Raw genomic sequence first — 25,810 nt, 5'->3', positions numbered from 1 at the left:
TTTTTTGGTTGGTAAACAAAATACGGTTACTTTGCTTCTTCTTTTTTTTTGATAGTGGTATAAGTCAGTCTGTTCACAAAGTTTGACAAAATAATTAGTAATTTTATCATGTCTTCAAATAACGGTTCAGGTATGATCAAGTAATCCTTTTAATGCAAAAACGTACTATTATATTTATAGTTAAGGGGTTATATACCTTGTGAGCCCGCTAAAATGGACGATTGTCATAATTTCATTAAAATATGTTTTAGAAATTTTATTCAAATGAGGCATATATCATACTGAAGGGTGACTCTCGAGGAATACATTTTGGTGTTTTTATTTAAAAAAATGTTATTATTTATTGTTGATATCCCCCCTCCCCCGAAACGCCGCTTTTTAGAAGAGGCTTGCGGTGATCACGGGAACGCATGAGCAGCTCAACTGAAATCAAAAAAATTAAATGATTAATGTAGAAAAATGTTTTTTAGTGAATCTGAACGGTTTATTTACCCAAAAAAAATTTTTCTCGATATGAAAACCGCTTTGCGCCAAAAAAACGATGCTTGAGAGGTTGAAAAATTAAAAAAACAATTAATTCCAGCGAATTATGCAAATATTTATAAAGAGTGAACCATTCAGATTCACGAGGATGTAACCTCGAATAACTAAAACAAAAGTTTATGCAAACGGTAAAATAGGTTTTGATAAATAATGATCCTCGCGACAGTAATTTTCAAAACACACGACTTCGAGATAATCGCGTTTAAAGTTTTGCGTGCACTTCATTTATGGATAAGGTTGCGTGCTTCCACGGTCTGTAACTTTCGTTTTAGTGCTCCGATCTTTATGATTTTTTGAATTTATATTTTTAAGATGATGTACTTTTAGAATATTCCATAAAAAATTTTTAGATTTTTTAGTCCAAGACAAGATATATAACCCCTTAATTGCAGACATTATACGGCGAACAAGTATGTAGGCGAACAAGTATGTAGTAATGCTCCCAAGAAATGGAAACGAATAAGATTAATATCGTCTTCAGATGAATCAGTTCGTACTTTAAGTGAATTCGGAACCCTTACAAATGGAAGAAAGCAACATGAAATCAAGAAAGAGGACACGAAATCAACGTAATTATGCACAAAATCTAAGAAAAATAAAGAGAAATAGTGGAGAGGAATATGAATCCAAAGAGTCTAAGCATGTGAGTGGTAAACTTTTTGAAAATAAAGTTTGCCTTTGTTCCAAAAAATATGGAATCATAAATGGAATCGGATATGAAGGCAAGAAAGCTAATTTTGATTCTTTTTGGAAATTAACAAGTTTCGAAAAACAGAATTTGTTTCTGTATGGTTTGATTCGAAAACAGTCAATAAAACAAAGACGATACAGAAATTGCGAAGGATATATGAGAAAATTTAGTTTTAAGTTTCATCTAAATGTACGTTTCATAGTTTTCAGTTTCTGTTTACAAAACTTTTTTTTTTTTGTTTGGATACTTTCAAACCATCTAACGGAAGATTAAGCCGTGCTTTAAATGCTAAAACACCTGGAACGGATAGTCGTGGCCAAATGGCTGATTCACCTAGAAAAACAGTTGAAGAAAAAATTAAAGTGGTACGAGAACATACTCTGAGCTTTCCATCATGTGAGAACCATTACACGAGATCACATCACACTTCAAGTCGAAAGTATCTAAGTGCTGACTTACAGGGTTGGCCATATTAAACTGACCCATGTGATTATTAAAAAAATATGGAAAAAGAAACATTTTTTTGTGTTTCATTGTGAAAAACATTTAATTTAGTTCAAGGAGATTCGTTTACATCACTTTTTGAATATGATATCGCGCAAGTGGTCGCCCTTAGCACGTATTTGGATATGTACAGGGTTGGCCATATTAAACTGACCCATGTGATTATTAAAAAAATATGGAAAAAGAAACATTTTTTTGTGTTTCATTATGAAAAACATTTAATTTAGTTCAAGGAGATTCGTTTACATCACTTTTTGAATATGATATCGCGCCAGTGGTCGCCCTTAGCTCGTATAGCGTAATGTGCCCGTTTTTCGGCGTTTTCCATAGTTTTGGCCAGCGTCTCGGCCGATATGGCGGCTATTTCCCGTCGGATATTGGCCTTAAGTGCGCCTAGTGTCTTTGGCTTGTTGACGTAAACCTTAGATTTCAAATTACAGTAAAAAGTTATAGGGTTACTCAATGGGTCAGTTTAATATGGCCAACCCTGTAGATATACGAAAACTGTATGAGCTGTATGTGAAAAAATGTGTGGAAATAATATATCACGTGTGAAGGAATGGGAATAAATAAATTCCAAAAAGTGAAGTAATTTAATCAATTTGAATTTGAAGCTAATTCGTTAAGGAATTGCAGAAACTAATATTTTGCTATGCATATAAATATAAATATAATTATCAGATTTTTGGGATTTTTTCACTAAAAAATGTGAAACTAATAATATAATAAAAAAGACAGTACAACACAAATTTTGAGCCAGGAGTATATTTGGGGAAAACTACACCACCGAAACACTCGTTCGAAGAAAACTGGAAACTAGTGAAAACTGGAGATTGGCCAGCGACGTAATAGCCGACACAAAAGAAGAGTCTAAGGACGCTAGGAAGGCTTAGGGGTAGCAGCGGTTACTAATCGCCGTTCCCCCCGCGAAATAATGCTTAACTGCAGTCACGTGGTGAGCTAAATTCGACGAAAAACAGGTTTATTCTGGTTTCTTCAAAACTCTGTCAATTCAGCATACGACATCTTAGAAACAAATCAAGCTCTTGTAAACATAAAAATTGATTTTGATCCGTTATTTTTTCTGGTATGAGTCTTCCTTTTTTCCAAAAATGGAGGGACCTTCAGTCTTGTGTCGTCTCGAAACGGCAGGTTTTTTATGACCGGTTTTTTCATGGCAAGGGAGGTTTGCCATTGCCTGCTGACGGGCGACCGCTATTAGAAAAACTTTTTTTCTCATTCGGTGTTTCATGTCCGAGATTTCGAACCGAATCTCCACCGAATGCTGGGCCGAGCTCCTCCTCCTATTTGTGGCGTGCGTCTTAATGTTGTTTCACAAACGGGGGGACCTACAGTTTTAAGTCGACTCAGAGATTTTTTTTTTTTTTTTCATGGCAGAAATACACTCGGAGGTTTACCATGGCCTGCCAAAGGCCGACCTCTTTCTTCATTTTGGTGTTTTCACCGAGATTCGAACCCACGTTCTCTCTAAATTCCGAATGATAGACACGCACCAACCCATTCGGCTACGGCGGCCCCTATTATTACGGCATTAAAAAACTCTACTATTACGGATCCAAAAATCAAAAACAGTTGGTTAATCAGTGTTATTTTCGGTTTCACCATCATCATCTATTAGCGTTACAGCCCGGGATGGGCTTTAGCTGCCTCAGCAATCTTCCTCCATTCAAAACGATCCAGCGCTAGAGATTTAAAGTTTTTGATGCGTAATTTTTTCAGCTCCTCGGTGTCGGTATGCAGCCAAGTTGTTTTTGGTCTTACTCGAGGTCTTTAGCGTAAAGGATTGTAATCCAGCAGATTGTAACCTTAGCAGCTCCTTATTGTGCCTGATTCTGTACTCGCCATCTTCTCCGCGTATTGGGTCAAATATTTTACGCAATATTTTGTGCTCAAATATTCTTAGGTGCTCCTCGTCTGCAAGTTTCATGCTCGAAATTTCTGTGCCGGAGGTCGAATGAGCGATTTGCAAACTGGTTTCGGTTCTAAATTCACTAAAAGGCCACTTGATTTGGAACAAATGAGTTTCTCTACAGGTTAATACGTCCATGAACGCATGCCTACGTACTTAATTTTAGAATTGACGAATGCGGTGACAAATAATCGAGAATAAAACTGTTTAATGTACTTGCGCTTGTGTATGTATGTATGTATGTATGTATAAGAGCTTTGATACTGCTATTGACATTAGTTGCCCAAAATAATAGGAAACTTTGCCAAGTGCAGCCAAAATTATTTGCCAAAATAAAATAATCGAATCATTAAAGAACCAAAATTTGTAGAAAAATTCAATGTTTAAGAAATTAAAACAGCCACAAGCACCTATGCAAATTTAAGTCAATTCGAAAAAAAAGAAATTAATATTATATGACAAACAATAAAACGGCATTTTAAAAATACTTTGTGAGTTCTGCAACTCGAATAAGCAGTCCTTTTGGCTGCTACATTGGCATTGCTTTTGCCTCTCAGTGACTTTTCAAATTGAAAGCAAAAGAAAGAACAGCCGGCGTCAAATTAAATAATATCGCTATGTAAGCATTTCATGCCAAATTATACATTTTTCTCTTAGTTCAATGGTAATTTTCAAATTATGATCGCACGGGTAAAGATTAAACACGTTTTTCTCAAAACCGTGTTTTCGAAGCCGGTGGACACGATTTCTCACAAACGGCTACAAAGATCGTCTTGAAATTTTAACATAACCTTCTCAGATATACTATATTCTTCAGGTATTAATTGAAGGAATAAGAATTCTGGTGATTTTTTAAATTTTTCGCCAAAATTTTTGTAGAAATTTCGATTTTTTTTCCTATATCCGCCACTTTATCAAAAATTAAAATTTTGACTATTCCTTCGATTAACACCTAGCTTTATCTATCCACAAAAAGAATTTAATTGGTTTTTCGATTTCAGATAATACAAACCAGAGATTTTGTTCACCGCCGAACGCTTTTTTATGGAGGACGCTTGGGAGATCTTCTGCAGGAGCCGTGGACTTCAATATTTTCACTAACTTTACATGCTTTAATTAACTTTAAAGTAGACATTATTTGATTAATTAAAAATTGTATTTGTTTATTAAAATCGTTCTTTGTAAAAAATTCTCAAAAAACGCGATTTTCAGCCTTACAAGTGTATAGAACCCCTTAAATAAAAAAAAATTAAAAATAGGTGACTTTTTTCAACAAAACAAATTTAGAAAGGAGCATAAAAAAAATAATTTTTTTGAGCTCCCCTAATATAGGGTTTTCCAATAAAAGGTGTTATTTAGATATTCAAAGAAAATTGTGTATTTTTTAATGATCGGATGTTTATTTCATTATAAAGAGAAAGGTATGCCGTCAATAGTAGAAAAAACATCAGGCAAATGACCACCACGATCACGCTTACAGGACAATATCCTTTCCATGAAATTTTCCATAACCGAATTGCAAAGTGGCTGCCCTATGTCCTCGATAGCCTCACGAATTCCATCTTCGAGGTCTTGAATCGGCTCTGGGCTGTTGGCGTAGACCTTCTCTTTCACGTGGCCGCAAAGAAAAAAGTCACAAAGTATTAAATCACAAGATCTCGGTGGTCAATTGTGATCACCTGTTCAAGAGATAACACGGTCCGGGAACTTTTTCCGTAAAAGATCAATGGTTTCGTTGCTTGTGTGGCACGTATCCCCGTCTTGCTGAAAATAAACATTGGCCAGATAAATATCATCCAATTCCGGCCATAAAAAATCGTTAAACATCTCTCGATAGCGCAATTTATTCACCAATAACACCTGTCATTGGAAAACCCTTTATTTGTTTCTATGCACACACGAAATATCAAAGGACTGAGACGAAATAATTGAAATATTAAGTATTAAAATGTAAAATGAAAAATGAGCCACAACAAGAAATTACCAAACAGAGAAACCACGGCTTTCTCTTTTTACGACACTTAATTTTTGTCAACAGTTCAAAAGTGAGACAAATTTGAAGAAAATATTTGAAATTGCATTTCAGTTTATAAATTTCAGCCCTTCACAAACTAGATTTCTTGCAGCACCACTTGAAGAAGCATTTAAGTTGGATATTTTTTAGCAAAAGTGCCGAAACTTAAGTTGAGAGATTCGAATTGTAGGGATTTGAAAGCAAATTTAAAAAATAATAAAATGTAAGTATTTATTGAAAAATATTTTTGTAAGCAAACTTGGTGTTCCATAATTTATTTTAAGCTATCAGCTATTTGAAATTATGTTAGAAAGGTTTTTCTATAAAGAATTAACTAAAGAAAAATAGAAAAGCCGTCAAAAGTTGAGGGCAAAGCAATTTTTTCGCTCCACTTTTCGGTGTCTCATACAAACAATTTTTTGCAAAGCGAATCTATTAAAGGTGGTGTTGGTAAATTAGCTGATTTGTTTTTTATTCTTTCGCTGTATCCATGTAGCTGTCAGCACAGAAGAAAACAAGACGAGTTAATTTTTTGTTTTCTACTTCGCCAATACCTTGCCGTGACATCAAACGTACAAAACATTGTTGTTGGTCTAGTGCCACCACCTTCAATAAATGCGCCTTGGTTTTTTGAATTCTTGATTTTTGCGTAACTTCAATCAAATCTTTTTCTATTTCTAAATCTTTTTTCTATAAAATATTTTAGCCGCTGTTGCTAGATGTAGTTTAAACCAAAAAGTGATTCAGCACTTTACGGGATGCAATAAAAATTTGGAATAAAACATCCAAATCTCTGCTGAGAACAGCAAAAATCGTTTCACAGCTAATGGAACCACGTGAGCTGATGTGCAAAATTTCGTTTTATTTTATTGCTAATCTTAACCGAATCAAAAAACAAACATTTCATATGGAACAGAGCAAACAACATTCAATGCGACAATTTGCGATAAGCGTTGTTTGGTTTGTAGCGAACGCACGACGCACAGTGCAGCAAACTCACATAAGCTGGCGACAAATATGGTAACCATTGCGTAATACTTTCTGTGCATTCATCTGATATGATAGTGGAATTAAAGCTGAAATATAGAGAGTTGTACTTGCCTGCGAAGAGTGAATGGCAGTGTTTTTGAGTTGCCGACATACAAATGGGTTTTTTTTTTTATATTTTATTTTTAGCTGTAGCGTCTCTAGCGGCATTACACTGTGCGATGCAAAGAAGAAAAATATAAATTTAATCATTTATCACGTCTGTATGAAGCAGAACCTATTAGCACAGCTTAAATTAAAACGCGCCACGCTCACTTGCTCGTTCACGTCAAATTAAAATTAAATATGCCCACATTCCGGTACATGCAGCTAAGTCAAAACAAACGTGCAAAAGTAAGTGTAAATTCATTTTTAAGATTAAATACAAATGCAAATACAAACAAATTTGTTTTAAATCCATCTGATGAGTGATAGTATCGTTTCTTGTGTGGTAATGCGGTAGTTCTGCCGTAACAGGCGGAAATGTTTTTAATTTGAACACATTTTCTAGGTTATGCATTAGATATTTAGTCAGGGCTGTTTTCACAAACAAGGGTTTCGTTTTTTTTTTTCAAAATATTTATTATATTCAGCTCATTCAGAGAACATCGTGGAAAGGCGATTGATAAAAACTGAGGTTTTTTCGACATAGAATTCATGTGAAGTAAAAAGGCTTTTTAACTGTGCAAATTTTTGTTACTTCAAAATCTGTTGGCTTTGGGTAAACAAAATAATTTTAATAAAAAAAATTTTTTTTGGATATTTTTAAGAAACTTGCATTTTTAAGTACACCGTACACGGTGGCGCAAAATTAATCACCTATTTATAATTTTTGCAAATGGAGACGTACGTGAATCATATTTGATACTTGTGAACTAGACAACGGAAGTATGCGATAGAGGGCGTAAAATTCAAAATAAAAATTTTGATCCCTCAAAATCATGTTTTCTAGTTAGTAAGAATTTTATTCAAAAACAAAATTGGATGATCAATTTTGCGCCACCTTGTAGATATTTTTAAGGTCCTAATATGGAAATGGGTCATTCAAAATAAAAATTTTGATCCCTCAAAATCATGTTTTCTAGTTAGTAAAAATTTTATTCAAAAACAAAATTGGATGACCAATTTTGCGCCACCTTGTAGATATTTTTAAGGTCCTAATATGGAAATGGGCCATTACTCAAAATCATATTTTCCAGTTAATATATTAAAAAAGTTATTCAAAAACAAAGTTGGTTGATTAAATTTGCGCCACCTTGTAGATATTTGTAGAGACCTAATATTCAAATGGGTCATCACTCAAAATCATATTTTCTATTTAGTAAAAAATTTATTCGAAAACAAAATTGGATGATTAATTTTGTGCCACCTTGTAGATATCTCAATGTACCCAACATGAAAATGCCCACTTCTTTCCGTTTTTATATAAATTATTTTCATTCCTAATATTTAGAATCGAATTTTCCAAGCTGTGATTTTAATAGCTGAAAGCATTTTGTGCCTTCCCCTTTCTTCAAAATATATACTACCAGGAGTTGGAAAATTATGCACCTCAGCTTTATCAGTCCACCTTTTTATTCATCACATTCAGCCGTCATCAGTCTCATTACAGCCGTCCACTCACTTTTTTCAAACTAAATTTAATTTATATCTGCATTATGGCGCGCACTTGGACAGCAAATCAAAGAGTTTCTCTTTATCAATGGACATTGCGCGTTCTGCGCTGCCATCCAACGCTTGTCATCATCTCAAATCAATGACTTTGCATTCCTTGTTGGTGGCGATTGCGGCTGCTGCTGGTGACTAGCAGATAAATGGAGTGATGCTCAGCGATAAATTGTGTGAATAGTGTGGACAGGAAATGCATGCGCCTATGAAGGCGTGTAAAAAGGTAAACAACAAAAACGAAAAAAAACAAAAAAAAGAAAAAAGGTGAACAAATCTCATTCTATAAACGTACCTGTTGCACCTTTGCGGTTATTGTACGGCAACCAAATCATAGTTGGTAGGCATATTAAAGAATACAGAAAAATTGTCTTCTAAACATGTATTTCCTGTTGCAGGGTAACAAATCGAACGAGAAGATTACCACGCGTCTCTTGTGATATTCCCTTTCCCCGGCTATTACAGATTTCTCACTTGGGTCACTTGGTGTTCTTAGTTGTGCCTACGTTGCGTTATGTTACTGTTTTTTTATTATATTTTTTGCTTTCAAACAAACTTTTGTTTTTTCTTTTAAATCATTTTATGGTGCATATAATTTAAAAAATATTGACACATAGGTACATGCATACAAATGTTTACATGTATGTGCTCTCGTACATATACATACATACCTATACGCATTTAGACAGTTAGGCCTACACAGACTTCAATATTGAAGATATTCATTCTATTCATATGTAACTTGAAGAATTTCTAATGCGAGTATAAAGAGCTCACTTGTTTGCTGAGATTGACCGGTGAGATTATGCGCATAAGCTATACATAAATGTTTCCAGTTCGAATAACAGTGCAGCATATCGATGCTTGTGTTATTGTGTATACCTACACACAAACATTCATACACGCATACTGTCTTATGGCCGCCCCCTAATTGATAAACAGAATTTTTGTGATTCCCTTTATAAATATGCATGTCGCCATAGAAATGACAATCCATAAAAATTTTTAACAGTTAATCACTAAAAAAGAAACAAAAAGCTTTTAATTATTTTAGGTAGCGCAACAATTTCAAAGCAAAGCCCTCAATCACACTCACACTCACTCGTACGAACTCTTTCGCTCACTCGCCCCTATAAATGTGAACTTATCGATCGTCTATCAAACAAAAAACAAAAACAAAAACTAAAAACAACAAATACCGGAGTTTTGTAATAACGAATTTTATCGCTGCTTTCGGGAGCAGCGCAAAGCTTACGAAACTATCAGAATTTTTATTTATAAACAACTGCATAGTCTAAATTTAACACCTTAGACGTAAAAGAAAGGACAGCAATAACAACACAGCCAGCAAGCAGCTAATTTATTTATTTATTTATTTACTTTTTTATCTACGTTAGAGTTTATATTTTGCTTCCTTGAAAGTAAAACCTAAATAGAAAAACATTTGGCCGCGGACTTAGCGGAATGTTCGGGTTGACTTTTCAGTAGCGCATAGCTTAAATATCTACAGACTAATGACTGCCAACAAGCAACATACATACGTACAAACATATATACATACATATGTACATATTTACGAAACGGTCATTCCATTTCTGGCTTTTTTTGGCAAGCTCTCAATTTTTAAAAATATAAAAGTTGAGAGATGAGAAAAATAAGCATTAAATAAAACATTGAATTTTATTTTCGGCAGACATGCCCGTACACTTGTACATACATACATATGCATGTACTCGTATGTATGTATGCACACTTGAAAGAAACAGCAGCTAGAAGGTAATTGCAAAATTTTCTTGAATATAATTTTTATGAACTTTTGTCTGAAAATTTGTGGAAATAATTCTTTAATAACTGTTGTTGTTGACGTTTTATTCTTGATTAATAGAAAAAACGTGCTTTTATTTTGCATAACTGCTGAAATGCGCCAATTTCTACAAGCACACCTACGTACACACATACTCATGCACATATGGTACATATATTCATATTTAATTTAGAAGCAAATTATTATTATAGCAATTTTAGATTATTAAACAAATTGTTTTTTATTTAAGTATTTTCACGGGTTTAAAGATATTTTTCAGCTTCTTTGCTTTGCATTTCATGGAATGGAAAGAATAATGAGGTGGCGCCTTTCGTGGTCCCGTTACTTTGCGCTCAACGAATTTGACAACTAGTTACGTGATTTTAGCTCCAGTATGGCCAGATTACCATTTTCGTAACTTGATTTATCATATTTTTTTGTTATTTTTATTATTTTGTGTCTCGGAGTTTTAGTCTTTCTTCATGACATTTTTCTAGTTGTTCTAATTAAAATGTCATGTTTATAATTTTGTAAAATATACATTTTTTAATAATTATTTAAATAATTCACTCAGTTTTATTTAGCTTCACTTTTTTTTAACATCTGGTGGCATTGCCCGCGATTGCAGGTGTTGTTGGTGTTCTTCTGCTTTCGGCAGTCAAATCTCTCTCTAGCTACTGCAGTGTTGTCTAGCTTTGGATATAAAAACGCACTAAAATGCTCATTCAAAGAAAATAACCCAACAAATGTTTATTAAATCACTTAAAGAACTTTGTCTTTAAAATGTGCGTTTTCTTAAATAAATGTGTTATGCTTATGTATAATTTAATTTATGAGTTGTTTTTTTAAGCGAGACTCTTTTGTTAAGGGAACGACTTTTTTGCTATATTTGAAGTTATGTAACTAGATAAGGTACTATTTTTGTAAAAATGTCAGTATGGTTTCTTTAGTATTTTCTGTATAGTATAGTATAGTATAACTCTTAATGTCCTATGTCTCATTAAGGATTGATGAAAAATTAAATTCACACTTTCAAAATATCAAATTTTATAAAAACCAACTAATTTGCATTAGCACTAAAATCTTCTCAGAGTGGCCTTTTTTAACCTTTTTTGTTTAATAATATAGTTTGTTTTTTAACCTGAAGTTTCGGTAGCTTTAAATTAAAAAAAAGAAACAAATACGAAACTTCAAAATTTTCGCATTTTCGGTATAAAAAAGCACTAAATTTATTGCGAAGAGCAAATGGTTGGCAATACTGCACAACTCAGCAAACGTGACGTCACGTACGCTCTGATGGGCGCAATCTTCTTTCTATCATTCTTGGGCGCCACCTCATTATTCTTTCCATCATGCGATTTCTTCCACATCTCTCTTGAAATACGGTAATCTGCATTTTGTTCACATCTTTCAACAGGTGGCTTACTAGAAACTTGCCTAACCAGCAGAACGAAGGAGACGCTCTTTAATGGGTACTCGACCGAGCTCCTTCCGGCTCCGCTCTTTCATTTCTACTTAGAAGAAGCGAACTCAGGAATCAGTACAAATGAAATACGCTTTTTACCCCTATACACCACCGTCAGCAAGCAAATACGGTGAATTGCGATAATAAAAATGCGCGAATGTATTAATCTCACACCCACGTGTTTGTACATTATAGTGTCTCACACTTGCCACCAGATAAAACGGTATTATTTTTCCAAAGTGAATCATAAAATGTGGACTATATTTTATGAGTTCTGCCAAAATATTAAAGTTCAGCACATTTACATATGTAGCAAACACTTTTTTTCCAGTAAATAGTCTCGGATGGTGGAAAATATAATGCGAAGAGATCTGCAGTGAAGTTTTTAAAAAATTTTATATATACTAGGTTGCTCAATAAATTTTTTTGGTTCGATAAGAAAAACACAATTTTTCTGGTTTGAAATTCACTCTGTTACTCAGTATAGTCTCCCTAAACATCAATACATTTGCTCCATGATGGAAAGAATAATGAGATGGCGCCTATCGAGGTACCGTTACTTTGTTCTCAGCGAATTTGACAATGAGCTACGTTGTATTAGTACAATTGGTGACCAGTATGGCCAGATTACCATTTAGTCTATTTTTAGTCCAGATTACCTATTTAGTCTCGGAATTTTAGTTCTTTCTTCATGTCTTTCTAATTAAAATGTAATGTTTATAATTTTGTAAAATATAAATTTTTTAAAAATTAGTTCAAAAATTTCACTCAGTTTTTTTAGCTTTATTTTTTTTAACTTCTGGGCGCATTGCCCGCGTTTGCGGTTATTGTTGGTGTTCTTCTCCTTTCAGCAGTCAAATCTCTCTCTCACTACTGCAATGCTGCCTAGCTTTTGATATAAAAACGCACTAAAATGCCCATTTAAAGAAAATAAAATACCAAATTTGTATTGAATTACTTAAAGAACTTTGTATGCGTGTCAAATTGTCTTTGAAATGTGCGTTTTTGTTTTAAATACGTAAATGTGTTATGGTGATGTACAATTTAATATATGACTTTTTTGTTAAGAGAAACTCTTTTGTTAAGGGAACGACTTTTTTGCTATATTTCAGGTTATGTAACAAGATGAGATACTCTTTTTGCAAAGATGTCGTTATGGTTTTTTCAGTATTTTCTGGTATTTTGTTGGTTATTTTTACTATGAATACACCTCTGGATGCCCTTTGCCCCACTAAAGATTGAGGAACGAAAGAAGCGATTACACCTCTATGGTTTTACTTCGCATTCAGTAAATTCAAACGCTTTTTAAAATTTGTAAAAAAGTGTTCTATGTTAAGAAGCGTTGAGAAAAGAAAATGTAATATTCTAACATAACCTTAAAAGAAGCAATAAATTAAATTTTCAATTTCAAAATATCAAATTTGATAAGAACCAAAAACTTTTCATTAACTCTAAAATTTTCTCAGAGTGAGCTTTTTTAACATTCGTTTGTTTAATAATACAGTTTTTTTTAACTTACAGTTTCGGTAGCTTTAAATTAAAAAAAAAAGAAACCAACACGAAACTTCAAAATTATCGCATTTTCGGTATAAAAAAGCACTAAATTTATTGCGAAGAGCAAATGGTTGGCAATACTGCACAACTCAGCTAAAGCGACGTCCCGCACTCTCTGATGGGCGCAATCTTGTTTCTATCACTCTTGCATTTGTTCCAACGAGATTCAAATTTATGACTTCCATCTCTGAAATGTGTATCTGGAAAGACTGGAATATACGATTCCATAGCTGTTATGACATCATTATTTAATGAAAAATGATTTCCATGCAAAAATTATTTTAGGTCTGGAAACATATGCGAGGGCTAGGGACCAGGAGTGCTGGTGAATACGGTGCGTGCTCTAAAAGTTCGAACTTTAATTCATGGATTTTAGACATTGTCAAAATGCTCTTGTGACACAATTTTTTCTTTTGCAAACTGCGTCTATTTCACGAATTTTTTCCCTCAGGTGGTCTAAAAGATTACATTAATCATATTAAAAATTCGATGTATGATAATAAGATTTTTCGGGAATTTTTTTAGACGATGCTCTGTACACGTACGAATAACCCTGTGAACTACTAAAATATTTTAATGAAAGTCATAAAAAATATAAAAAAAAAATTATTTGATTTCCTCGGAAAATCAACATTTTTTACCTGATGATGCACCTTAATGTGCATTAGCTATGTATATTTTCATAAACGCCTGGCATACAAACTGTAATTTAGATTTGAACTTCGTTTACATTAACTGAAACAGTTCAAAGGCTATTTCATTAGAATTCTTACGTAAACGGAAGTTATGAGATCGCTGTAGTTGTTGTAGCAGCAATTTAGAGAAACCTACTGATCGCTTGAAATACAATAATAGATGATATTATACATACATATGTACATGCATTCATACATTCATATACATACAAACATATGTTTATCAACCACGAACTAGTGGGCAAAATATTCCACCCACTTCCAGTAGTTATTGAAAATTATGAATTTATGAAAATGGGTTCCCAAATAGCAAGGCAAAATATCTATGCGGCATTTCATTTATATGGAATCATAGCATTTTTCATTAAAAAGCGGCCGAGTTACTTAGATTTATTAACCCGTTCAATCGGCATGCTATTACTGGTCTGGGTGAGATGACTGTAGACATTCCTACGACTGATCGACATGAATTTTGTCATGTTGGCATTGATTTTTAAGCCATTCTCAGAATTTCGTCCTCTTCTATTTTTCAAAGTACAAAAAATAACCTCGAATACGTAACTCGTTTTTCGATATGGAACTCTTACCTACAAATACTTAACACAGCCAAAGAAAAAATATGTCAGTCCCACAAGTGCTCGATTTGTAAAAGAATATTACATGTACCGCCGAAAACTTATCCTTTTCTTAGTGGTATATACGAGGTGTGTTTAAAAAGTATCGCGAATTTTGAATTTTCGCAGGTTACGTATATTCGAATTTCGATTTTTTTGTGGCGATATGTTGGTACTCATGCCGACGAGTTCGGCCATTTTGAATTTTCAGTTAATTGTTGACAGCTGCTTTGCTTGCACGTGTTTCGGCTCGTCTTCGATTTTTACCTATTCAAAAAGATGGATCAAAGAATCTGTATCAAATTTTGTGTTAAAAACGAAATTAAGTGCGCGGATGCCTTCCAAATGTTGACTGTGTCATACGGAGAAGCTACTTTGGAACAAAGCAACGTTTACCGGTTGTTCTCAGAAGGTCGATTGACTCGTGCCATTCGACTTTTTTCAATGATTTGGGCATGAGACGGGTCGCCGCAAAATTCGTACCAAAACTGCTCAATTTCGTCCAAAAGCAGCATCGCATGAACATTGCTAATGAGATGTTGGACTCTGTCCACGACGACCCAAATTTGCTCCAGAGGGTCATAACTGGTGACGAATCGTGGGTTTGCGGTTATGACGTGGAAACCAAGACTCAATCAGCTCAATGGAGCTGCCGCACGAACCAAGAACGAAAAAAGCGCGGCAAGTTCGGTCGAATGTAAAAGTTTTGCTTACGTTTTTCTTCGATTGCAGGAGCGTCGTGCATCATGAGTTCTTTCCACAGGGTAAAACGGTCAATAAGGAATATTACCTGCAATTCAGAAACGTCCGGATTTGTGGAAGAACAAAAATTGGCTCTTCACGATAACGCCCCTGCCCCTGCTCACACATCGTTGCTTGTACGCGACTTTTTGGCCAAAAACATCACACTAATGATGCCACAGCTAGCGTTTTCCCCAGATCTGGCCCCTGTGACTTTTTCTTGTTCCCGAAACTGAAGAGGCCTATGAAAGGACAATGCTACGCTACGATTGACGAGATAAAAACGGCATCGAAGGAGGAGTTGAACAAAAAAAATGATTTTTTGAAGTGCTTCGAATGAGGATTACTTTGAAGTGGACAAAATAGATATTAATGAATAAATAAATAATTTTTGAAAGAATACAAAATTCGCGGTACTTTTTGAACATACCTGGTATAGACATAAGTACAACGGAGAATATCGCAGGCGATGGAACCATGAGCTGTATGAGCTTTACGACGGCCATGTCGTCCGAATTGATAGAGACGCTCCCGCTCTGAAAGTATTCGAAGCGGTACCAGCTGTTGGTAGCAGAGGAAGAGGAAGGCCTCCTTTGCGTTGGAAAGATCATTTGGAGAAGAACTTGGCTTCACTTGGATGTCCAACTGGCACCGGTTAGCACGAGAAAAAACGACTGGCGCACTTTGTTAAATTCGGCGAAAATCGAAAAGAAGAAAATGTATGCACACAGTAAAATTGCATTACAATTCTTACTGCAAAAACACGAATGCGCGAATATTCGCATGAAAGAAGGCTTATCAGTTCGATAGTTTACTTGCTTCATAACTTTAATTCAATATTTATGAACCGTGCGATCTCGAACGAAGTTACTTAAAAAAATATGAAACTGAAATGAATCTGTTTTGAGGCGTGTCACTGGACCCCACTGAACCAGTTTTTGTTTTTTTGCTTGCACCATAGCACAGTAAGCCCTTGCCTGATATGCGCCCTTTTATCAAAGCCACACAGGCATAGAAATCTTCAATATATGGATTTGTATTAATTTTATTCTCTACTAACAGATTCATAACATTCGAGTGGAATTCACTTTTTAATAGCCAAACAATTATTATACCTTCATGTACATACCATAACTACTCGTATAGTTGTGAATTTGTTATAAAGGGTCTTTCAAAAGGCGAGGCTAGTTGATGTCTTCAAATAAAAAAATTAGATTTTTTCAGATTTCACTATTTTTTATTCAAAATGCGGTTCTCAATAATTATATTTGAAAAATTACGTCGTTTAAATATCCACCATGAGCAGGTAAAATCCGCCAGGCAGTCGATTCATGAATGCCTAATTAATGAGAGCGTCGAGATATTCATGTTAAAGGTTGTCCAGCAACACTTTGCGTCACAACAGCAATAAAACGTCCAGTGTTTGGTCTGTTAACCCTTTTTCTATCCTCGACGCGACCAGTTTCTTGAAGTCTTGCAATAACCTTTGAGTTATCGCGTCTTTCGGACGATTATTTCCACAGAAAATCTTCTTAAAGGTCGACCATTTTCGTAATAAGTTTCAAAGCGTTGTTCTATCGTGGAAAATTGTACATCAGCTTAGTTGGCAAATGTCAAAGATGGCGCATAAAAAATGTACGGTCTAAGTATTTCTCACTATTGAGATGTAAGCGTCACTTTTGAAAGACCCTTCACAACAATGCAATCGCTAATTATCACGCAAAACCAATTTAATTTTGTTATATTAGTGCACATCAGTTTGCATGGGTGGCATTAAATAACGCCTTTATATTGAAAAATGTGGCAATGCGTTGCAAAGGGTGGTTTTGCTCCAGATGTATAGATTTTTTTTTTTTCAAATATTTTAAAAGCGAAAAATCCATAAAGGATCTTTACTTTAGATTTATGTGATTGAAAACATTTTTAGCATTTGGATTTATTTTTGAATAAGAGAATCATTTCGAGATTATAGCAATTTCGACCTTTTTTTATTATAATTTAGGCCTCTTATAGGATGAGGAGGTCATAGAGAGAGTGGGAGGGGATGTGTAATAAGTGGTGTAGGCATGATGAAAAAAATGTAGCAGGTGCGACCTGTTAACGATTATAGGCTCTCAGTGAATTTGAGAGAATGAGCTGATTGGCTGACGTAACCGAGTTCATGACAGCGTCTTGCTTACGAAAAACTGAGATTGTGTTGGTGATATACGAAAAAATCAGCACAGGCTGCGCTCACGTTGCTTCGTATCCTACTAAACAACGACTGATTGGACGTGTGTTTGTGAATACATGTGAAATGAGCGAGCAGAATTTGGCTGCCAAGAACTCGGTGACGAGGTAGCCAAAGCGTATCTATACATGGTGAAAAGATTTTTAGCGGTTTACAACCTGGCAGTGTGGTCTTGGTTTCAGGAATGTTTCCAACCATAATCAGTGAGATTATGGTAGAAGCTCTGATATTACTCAGTAATTGGGCGCACAGACTGTAGTTTAAGTGAAAACCAAGATACGAAACTTTAATACCCCAAAACTAAACGGCGTTGGTCTTACGTTACCCCAACAGGCAAAATACCTAGGTGTTATCTTAGATCTCAAACTCAGCTGGAGGTTCAACGTAGAGTACTTTGCACGTGTAAGAGAATGTTGTTTAAAAAATGGGGTATCCAACCAAAACTATCCAATTGGTCCTATACAGCCATTGTAAGGCCAATACTAACATATGCGGCACTAGTTTGGTGGCCTGCAACAGAAAAGAAATACTACAAAACTAAGCTGAACAAGATACCAAGAACAGCGTGCATCTTAACTACAGGAGCGCTTAGCACCAGTCCTACTGAAGCGTTCAATGTACTAACTCATCTGCTACCATTAGATCTACACATTAAAACAATAGCTACTTGCAGCGCGGTGAGTCTCAGAGACAACAAGGTCGTACGGTCACAGCAAGGTCCTCCTATAGGGACCCCGGCTGTTCAAAAACAGATCAGACTACATAGTCCCAGACCTAAACTTCAAGAAAGGCTTCATGGTACGTTTTCCACCGAGAGCCGAATGGAACAAAGGGAAGGTGATTGAAAGATACGACATTCAAATATATACTGACGGTTCTAAGATGAATTGTGGTGTGGTAGCTGGCTTCCATTCGTAGCCACTCAACCTACCTCAGTCAATTAGACTTCCTGACTATGCCAGCGTGTTCCAGGCAGAACTTCTAGCGATCAGAGAAGCATGCAAATCACTAAAACTCTACAAAGAAATTGGTGCAAAAGTAGCCATCTCTCAGACGGTCAAGCAGCTATAAAGGCCTTAGACTCCAACTCCATTTCACCCAAGCTAGTCTTACAGTGTAGAGAGGAACTAGAATTGCTTAGTCATCGGCTTAAAATTACTCTGATATGGGTTCCCGACCATAGGAACACACGGGGTAATGAGATAGCGGATGAGCTAGCGAGAAAAGGTTCGACACTAGAAATAGCAGAGGCACGGGCAGTCTCCACCCCACTCAACACATTAAAAGCATCCATTGCTTCACACTATCATGCTTCAGCCGACTTCCAAAGGACAAATCACCTGTTAGGATGTCCTCGGCCAAACAGTTCACGCATCACTGCAACCCTTACAGGCCATTGGAAAATAGGGGATCATGCAGCTATACTCAACTTATCCTTTAAACCCATCTGTAGAAGCTGTCAAGCGGAAGAGGCGAAGGAAAGTCGTTTTCACTACTTACGTGATTGTCTAGGGCTAGCTAGGGCACGACTCCGCTCCTTTGGTAAGCCTTTCCTGCAGCAAATTCAAGAGATCTCAGACATCGAGATAAAGAATTTGCTGATATACTTGGACCTCACCAAATGGATCTGACTTAGAACAAAAAAAAAATACAAAACATCATCACACAAGGACAGTGGTAGTAAATCGGTGCTGGTCACTAATTAGGATTATTTTAGTGGAAATAATCAACCACTTTAACAACAACAACAACATGGCAAATCGTTATTCGGCTCTGAGCAAATTTGACAGATAAGCCGACGCCATTTGTTTTGTGTTTCACAAATTTAGCTTTAGCTTAGTGAAACACAAAACGAATGACGTAGAATCCAAAGTTCACCTCAAAAAAATTTTTTTTTCACCATACCTACCGATCAAACCTGGTATCTATCATCCTTGGTATCTATATAAGGTGGTGTGATGAAAGTATTGTAATTTATTTCCATTTCTTCCATTCACCTTTACTTTGTTTGAAATGTCAGTGTGTTGTTAATGTGCAACAAACTAATTTCATTTATTTGTCATTCATTCCATTTCTCTAATATCTTTCCTTTGAAAGTTCCAATTTTTCTTATTCTAAATGTTGTTGTTGTTCGAATACTACCACCTTGAATAGATTCGCCTTGGTGGTAGCCGAAGTTGCGCGCATAATTTTCTTTTTCTCCATATCTAATGGCCAAACCTGGTAAATTGATCATCCTTGCAATGGTGTGTAAGCTTGCATACTTGAATTGTTTTTGCGTAAACTTTATTAGGCAAAAATAAAATTGCAGGACTTGCGCTCAATGTTTGAGAGTAAAATAATTTCACCGCAAATAGCGGAAGTTGCTTGAATGAGTTCAGTCGCATCATTTGGCATAAGCAGAGTTTCGTCTGCGAAGACGTCAAATGTAGCTAATTTATGAGCACAGACCAGGCCGTCAATTTACGGTAACGCCATTTCTTAAGATGTTGCAATCGCTGTGTGACATGAGATTTTGTTGCACTGGACCATTTAACCCCTAGACAAGCAATATTGACGCAGGTAACCAAAACTTTGTAAATCATTTGGCTCTGGCGCTCACCTTTAACAATCACTTTGGCCGTGGACTAATGTTGTCTTCGGCAAGCTAATCACTTCAAGCACTCAATTTGATGGGTGGTGGTGCTGAGAGTCTCGTGCGTATTATTCTCACATAGCTTTGAAAATATTTTGACCTGCACGTTGATTCTGGGCTCGAATTCGCACGATTTATGAACACTGTTCAGTTATTTACCGTTTATTTACTTGAACGGCTGATTAGTCAGGTGTCTAAATAAACACCCTGTACACACATATGCATGTAGTGGAGGAAACCAGTGCGAATTCTGCCCGAGCCATTTTATACAGTAATAAAAAAATATTGAAAATAAAGTGAAAAAAATGAAAAGTATTTATTTTAGATAATTACCTACCGTATTGCGCTCATTTGTAGACACTTGCATGTGTGTGTGAGTGTGTGTACCTCGTATAATGTTAATAATAGTTTTTATACCCTGCGTACTCTCGGTAAAAGTACAACAGAATCAAGATGTTGCAGAAATTCTTTAAGTTATGAAGTGACGTTTTTCCATGTAAAGGGTGGTAAAATTTCAAGAGCCGATGTTTAATGTGAACCACACCTAAACGCCAAGTTTTTTTCTGCATTTCATGTGACATTTTTGAATCTCAGACTAATTCAATTTGAACCATGGAAAGACACATAATCGAGCATCGCTTAAAAGTTAACAAGGCTTATTATAAAAACGGGCGTTCAAATATGCATATCGCGCACTTCATCTTCAGTGATGAGGCACATTTTCACCTCAGTGGATTCGTCAATAAGCAGAATTACCGCACTTGGGCGAATGATAATCCAAGAGTGATTGCCAAAAAACCAATGCACCCACAAAGAGTGACTGTTTGGTGCGGTTTATGGGCCGGCGGCATCATTGGGCCGTATTTTTTCCAAAGTGAGGCCGGTCAGGCAGTTACTGTGAATAGTGTTCGCTATCGTGAGATGATAACGAGCTTTTTATGGCCGAATTGGAAGATATGGACGTGGACGATATGTGGTTTCAACAGGACGGTGCCACTTGTTACACACCTAAGGAAAAATGGCTCTTTTGCGCGAAAAATTTGATGGCCGAATAATCTCACGTCGCGGCGATGTCAATTGGCTGCCAAGATCATGTGATTTGATACCGTTGAATTTCTTTGTTTGGGGTTATTGGAAAGAAAAGGTGTACGTCGATAAGCCAGCAACAATTCAAGAGCTAAAGGATGAGATAATTCGGCACACTAACGGCATAGAACCTCAATTATGCCTCAGCGTCATTGAAAATTTGGACCATCGGATGGAGGTGTGCGGCCGAGGCCGCGGCGGCCATTTGGCCGATATTTTGTTCCATACGTAATTGAGCTGTACCAATATTATCATAATAAAGAGAAATAAGAATAATTTCATAAAAAAATTGTTTTTTATTCAAAATCAATACCGGCCCTTGAAACTGAAATTTGAAATGAAACTGAGTTTAGAAATTATGAGATTAATAAACAATAAAATTTTTGGTTTGATGCCGATGCTACAAAGCCCACCGATTGAGAAGCTCCGCTGCGACCTTCCTGGAAGAATTGAGTGTACAGCCGCCATTTCAAATGATTAAAATAAAAAAAGGTATATTATTTTAATGCATAAATAAACTGTACACCAATTTTGAAAAAAATATATTGATAATTTTAATGAAAATCAGGGAAAATATGGCCGTTTACAGGTGTCTGCCCCCTTAAGAATTAAAATTAAATACAGAGTTTATTTGACAAATAATAAGACTCAGTAAGTGACTTAAACAGAGGCCTTGGCATCGCGGAATGAAGATCAAGACTCTAGGAAGCCGTTTAAGCTCCTCAAGTCCTCTTGTAAGAGGGTCGAAATTAAGGTAAGTAGATCTCAGAATTTCAACACAAAATGGGTTGTAAGAGTGAAGTTTACTCCATTAGGAACATTGAAACTTATTTGGCCAAGCAAATTTTCGCACCCGAGTTTTCAATATCGCATCAAATAAACGGGAATTTCAGAAAAATTAAATCCATTCGCTGCCTAATTGAAAATTTACACACACATATAAAACCTTCTGCACATCATTTAGAAATAGAAATAGTAACGTAACAATATTTTTTGAAAATAAGAAAAATATTTGTATTTACTCGTTGTGTTTGTGAGTTGTAAATTTGTCGTTATTTTCACAAAATGCTATGCTCCGTTGCCAAATGGGGTGCCAAAATAATTTCGTAACATTTATAGACGCGTATTTGCGCGTTTTCATGAAAATAATATTTTTGAATTACTTTTGAATTAACTGCTAGTGTTGCATTACACCTTTTTAGCTAATATTATAATTTTTATGCATTAAATTTTTTTTTTGTTTTCATTTTAAATTATACTTTCTAATATTCTTTTTTTTTATTTTATTTTATTTTTTTTTTATTCATTTCTCTTGCATGCACATAACTTAATTTCTTTTACATTTTGCTTCATTTCAATTTTCAAGTTGTTCGCAAACGTTTAATTTTAGCCCTTACTGGTGTTGTTGTTGCTCTTGTAGTTCATGCAAACACCTCAACGAGCGAGCAAGCTAATTGCAATTGCCAACAGCGCGAACCGGTCGACAGATATTTTAAAGCGTTTTTTCCACAATATTAATTGCCTGATTTTTTTTTTAATTTTTTTTGTTTTTGTTTTATTATTATTATTATTTTGCTAAATTGAGTTTAACTGCGCAATGTTAATGAGCAGATATTAAATTTTACTTATCACTTCGACGCTTTGCGGTGGCGCACAATTTTCACTGCTACTATTTTTTATTTGCCGTTTGCTGTTAAGTGTATACTTTTTACACAATCTTTCGTAACTTTTGTGATAATGAAAAATCTGAATTGTTTTTTACACAAAACCTTTTTGTATATTAAACTATTTTTAGCTAGTGAAAATTTTAAATAGCTTTAGGTTATCTAATTTTTAAAATGTTTTGCTTCAATTATATTTGGCACAAAAATGCGTAATCAGAAATGCTTATATGTGCATACATACATACATAAACGCATATAAAACTGCATATCAAAACAAGCTGGATGTATAATTCCCTTTATTTTTTAACCACTTTCACATTAACTTTGGTTTTTCTCAAATTAAATTTATTTCGTTATTCCTTTAAGAAACGAATGCATTTTTTTTATATTTAAAAATTGTTCCACCTTTTGCCCTAACACTTTTTCGTTTGTTCCTCCTTCTTCACATCACTTTTTTTCTCGATCTTTTTCCAATTATATTTATTTCAGCTTCTATTCCTTTATCCATCCCTCACGCCAAACATTCCAGGATGTCGCACTCTTCAATCTTTCATCACCCACTTTTATTTGTTTTTCGCATTAATACTTGGTTGTTTATTTTTTGTTTTACTTCCCATTTCGTTGCGACATTTTTTCTAATTTTAAAAACTCTTTCAAATTTTTGATGTTCTAAATTTTCCTAAATCATCCCACACGCAGCTCGACAAACCAAAAACAAATCAACACACTACACTTCTCTATCCACACAAACTGTTATCTCGTTCAATTTTCTTCCGCGCCAACGATCTGAACAACTGAAAAGTCAAGTCGAATCTGCCTGCGCGCACACCAACAAAATCGCCGGCTACTCACAGCTCTGTCGATTCTCAGTTGGCTTCTACTAAATATGTAAATATAATACATAGAGTGCTGGCTTTGACTCTCTACTCCGTCTACCTGGTCTTTTGCATCCCCACGTCGTTGTGAAAAACATCGCAGAAAAGCAGTAGTAAAACAGAAAATGCAATGAAAATTTACAACAAAACAAAATGTCTGAAATGCAGCTGGCAAAGAGGAAAAAAGAAATGTAGGAAAAATGCTTGAGTACGTGCACATGTGGAAGATGCAGAGCGCCGCTAGTCAACAGCAGAGACAAGAGCAAACACAACTATCAAACACTACTCATATTTTGGTGTCATGTGGTGCAGATACCAATGCATGTGTATATTTGTATGTGTATGTTTGTGCAGGTACTCCCCATGTGGGAAGTATATCTGCGTTGACATGTGCACTAGATACAATAGCCGCTCGTTTAACTGAACTTATTCAAATTGGCCTTGCGCACTTTAGCGAAATTTCATATACTTTTCACTCGTGCACCAACTACTGTATTAAGGGGACAGATACCTGTAAACGACCATATTTTCGCTGATTTTCATTAAAATTATTTAAAATGAAGAAGTCAATATATTTTTTTTCAAAATTGGCATGCCATTTATTTATACATTAAAATAATATAAGACTTTTTTTATTTTTATCGTTTAAAATGGCGGCTGTACACTCAATTCTTCTCGGAAGGTCGCAGCGGGGCTTCTCAATCAGCGGGCATTGTAGCATCGGCGTCAGTGACCTGAATACATTAAACCAAATTTTTTTTTTGTTTATTAATGTCATAATTTCTATATGAATTAAAATCAAATGAAACAAAAAAACATTCGCGGAATAAAATGCTTAAAAAAAATGAATTTTGGGGCGAATTTTCCTACTATTTCTGCTTCGAAAAAATGTATTTTCGAAAAATGTTCGAAAACTTGTAAATTCTCATAGAAAGTTATATCATAAAAAAGATGTATGCGAAATTTCACACCAATTCGAAAAAAATAGTTTTGAGAAAAACGCGTCTAAAGTTTGAATACATCAAAATTCCTGTCCCAGCGCTCGAACGTAAAGAATAGAGTCGTCACGGTTGAAGAATTACTTAACTTTACATTCTAAACATTTTTTGATATATTCTTAAAGGATTATATTAACATTTTATGAAAAAAATTTTTTTTTCGAAATTTTACTAGAATCTGTCCCCATAATAGAGCGTTCCTTTTTCCCGTGAAAGAAATTGCTAAATTTCACATTCAAAAATATATATTTTTTTGGTTAATATAAATCAATTTCTTTAAAATGTTATTTAAACGACTGAGTGAATTGTTTAAATAAAATTAAATTGCACATCAAAGGCTAACATAACAAAGATAAAGTTAATCTATTAATGTTTTCAACGTGTTCAATTTCCTTTATTGGTGATATTTAATTTTCCAAACAGAAAGAAATCACACGGAACTAAAGCAGGCAAGGATGGGGTGTGAATAATAGAATACCATTTTTGGTCGAAAATTCAATTATTAAAATTTAACGATGAGCTTTATATGTATCCACATATTCAATGTCTGCATAACGCTTTCCTTTCATGATCAAACACTATTTTCCAAACAGAAAGAAGTCACGAGGAACTGAAGCAGACGAAGAAGGAAGTGAATGAGTGTTGGTGTTTCATCGAGGTTCGAACCCATGTTCTCTCTGAATTCCGAATGATAGTCACGCACCAACTCATTCGGCTACGGTGGCCGCCTATGAAGTGTATTTAAACCACTAAAATTACTGAATAAACAGTCATCAGCTTAAACTTTTTTACTCATATCTGACGCCGTTTTATCAAATTTTAAATAAAAACTAATATTAGCTTATCTTTCTTCAAAATACATTTCTCGAATGAGAGTTCGAAAGTTATACGCAATGCCTCAGCTTCCATTACACCAAATGTCATGAAACTTTGGTACCATCTATAATGGATATATGTATGTATGCTCCAGATGGTGGCATTGATTACTGGCATATGAAGGCAGACCGAGAACTTCAGCTATGGAGAATATTGAGTTTCATACCGCGATAAGATTTTTCTTTGAGCAAGATAAGTAA

At 35.1% G+C, this 25,810-nt stretch overlaps 1 protein-coding gene across 5 annotated transcripts in view; it reads right to left on the bottom strand.

The window, feature by feature from the left end:
- LOC129236891 (SH3 and F-BAR domain-containing protein DDB_G0274695) overlaps positions 1-25,810 on the bottom strand; it is a 188,077-nt gene that overhangs the window by 38,554 nt on the left and 123,713 nt on the right. Inside the window, exon 1 of one of the 5 annotated variants that reach the window (XM_054871175.1) lies at positions 22,220-23,682. The exons of the other annotated variants lie outside the window; for them this stretch is intronic. The gene's annotated coding sequence lies outside the window, so the exon portion shown is untranslated. Of the gene's footprint in view, positions 1-22,219; positions 23,683-25,810 lie in introns of those variants that run through there. 5 annotated transcript variants of the gene reach the window in all.

This window comes from Anastrepha obliqua, chromosome 2, assembly GCF_027943255.1.
Source record: "Anastrepha obliqua isolate idAnaObli1 chromosome 2, idAnaObli1_1.0, whole genome shotgun sequence".
In the NCBI taxonomy this organism is placed as follows: Eukaryota; Metazoa; Arthropoda; class Insecta; order Diptera; family Tephritidae; genus Anastrepha; species Anastrepha obliqua.
Note: the sequence above shows the minus strand (reverse complement) of the source record. Positions and strands in the feature narration are given on the sequence as shown.